The sequence below is a fragment of the Condylura cristata genome, unplaced genomic scaffold (genome assembly GCF_000260355.1).
Source record: "Condylura cristata isolate star-nosed mole 26May11 unplaced genomic scaffold, ConCri1.0 scaffold00014, whole genome shotgun sequence".
NCBI lineage: Eukaryota > Metazoa > Chordata > Mammalia > Eulipotyphla > Talpidae > Condylura > Condylura cristata.
The window spans coordinates 53,285,779-53,287,694 of record NW_004567115.1 but is presented as its reverse complement, the minus strand read 5'-3'; positions in this window follow the sequence as shown (position 1 = coordinate 53,287,694).

Genomic DNA, 1,916 nt, shown 5'->3' with positions numbered 1-1,916 from the left:
CTTCTGGGTGGGGCAGGGAACCTGGAACTTCCCCTCTCCTAGGGACCACCCAGTTACATGATGACCCCCCTTTTCTGTATAATCAGAATATTCCCAGCAGCCATCACTTTCCTACTGGACGGCCTCAGCCTCGTAAGGCGCTGCCTGGCTCAGGGGGAGGCGCTGCCCCAGGGTGGGACGGTCCTCTTGGAGTAAAAAATACTACAACTGGCCGTTAATAAAAAACAGTTAAAACAACATCAATATCGTGAGACAAGGCAGTGCTAGAATAATCAGGATTCTTTTACTGCCCGAAGGAGAACCCAAATCCCATCTCTCTACTATCTCACATAATCCTTTACAGAACTGCTAAAGTTTCCTACTGTTTAGTTTTCAGATAAGGGGCTTCACCTAGATCCTCTGTTCAGCTTTTGGGGAACTTCGCGGTGTCGCCGTGTGATTGACTCCGCGGAGAGAATCGCCAGCCCTAGCCACGACCTTCCTCTGCCCTTCACTCTCCACCCTGATCCTCGACTCCACTTTACCCTCTAAGATGTTCTTAGTAAAATCAAGGTCATAGAATAGCATTTTAGATCTAAAAGGATTTTATTTTTAGCCAACCGTCACTAAAAGATGTTAGCCTTAAATTTTATGGACTTATCTTAATTTTAATAGATCGATCATCTTAGCTCAAGGCCTGTACGACCCAAACTGCTCTCAGAAAAGTTTGTGGCCTCAGCCCCGTTCATATGCTCACTGCGGCCTAAAGTGTATAAAATAAACTGCTGGGAGCAGAGCAGGGAGACTCGCACCCAGCTCCGACTCGGGGTCTTCCTCGCGCTGCTCCCCCTTTTCCCCTTTTGGGAATCTCCGCGCTCCCACGCCGCTCCCACCTTGAGACCTGCCTGCTCTGCCCCCCAACAATCCGTGATCGGGGACAAAGAGTCCCCGACAGAGGCCGGCCCCGAGTTGTTCGTGGGTGAGTCTCGCTTTGCCTGCGCCCCCGGAATTGGCCACTTGACGTCCATTTCTGCAGGGAGGTCAGGGAGGTCGGGGAGGCCTGGCCTCCCCGGCCTCCCCGGCCTCCCTAAGGAATTCGCAGACTAGAACCCACCGCTGCAGATGCCGGAGCTAAACCCGCGGAGGAGGGAGCCGTCTGCCCGTGGCGCCCGTGCTCAGCCCTGCAGGGTGGGAGGGAACGGCAGCCGGACGGGCCAGAGGAGGCCGCCTGGCCCGCCACACCGGGCTCCTGGCCGCCGCGCCTGGCGGGCCTCTGGGAACTGCACCCGCGCTGTGCGGGAAGCAGCCACCGCCCGGAGCCGGAGGGTGCAGGCGCTGCGCCAGGCAGGCGCGGGGAAGTTCGGTCTGGGTCAGCCTTTCCCTTAATCGCTGGGGGCGCATGGGCCTCGCGCCTGGAGCTGACCCCCGAGTCTGCGGCACCAGGGAAGAGGCGAGAGCGAGTGTGGCCGGCGGCTCGCAGGGGCTTCCCAGCCCGCGGCGGCCCGGGCCGCAGCCCGGCGGTGTGTCCCCCGTGGATGACCGGCGCCTCCCTCGGCCTCCTGCCCGGCCTCCCTCGCCAGGTGGCCGCGTCCAAGGGGCCGTCGACTGGCCCTCTGCCCTGCGCCCGCCTTCCTCTGGGCAGCGGCCACTCTCCGGCCGCAGGTGGGCGCCAGCGTCAGCTCTCGGGCTGGGCAGCGGCCTCGCCTCCCAGCGGCTCGCGTCTCTCTCCTCCTCCGGGGCCGCACTGGTGGTAAGAGCAGCCGGCGAGGGTGGCGGCCGCTGCTGACCGGCCCCACGGCCGCCGGGGCCAGGAACGGACCCGCGTTTCCACCCTTACTCTGTCGTCCCCTCGGAAGTGCAGGGTCGTACCCGGAGGAATGCACGGCTCCCGCCGCGTGGCCGTGCGCAGGTGTGCCACGCCGGCGCCCGTGGGCTGA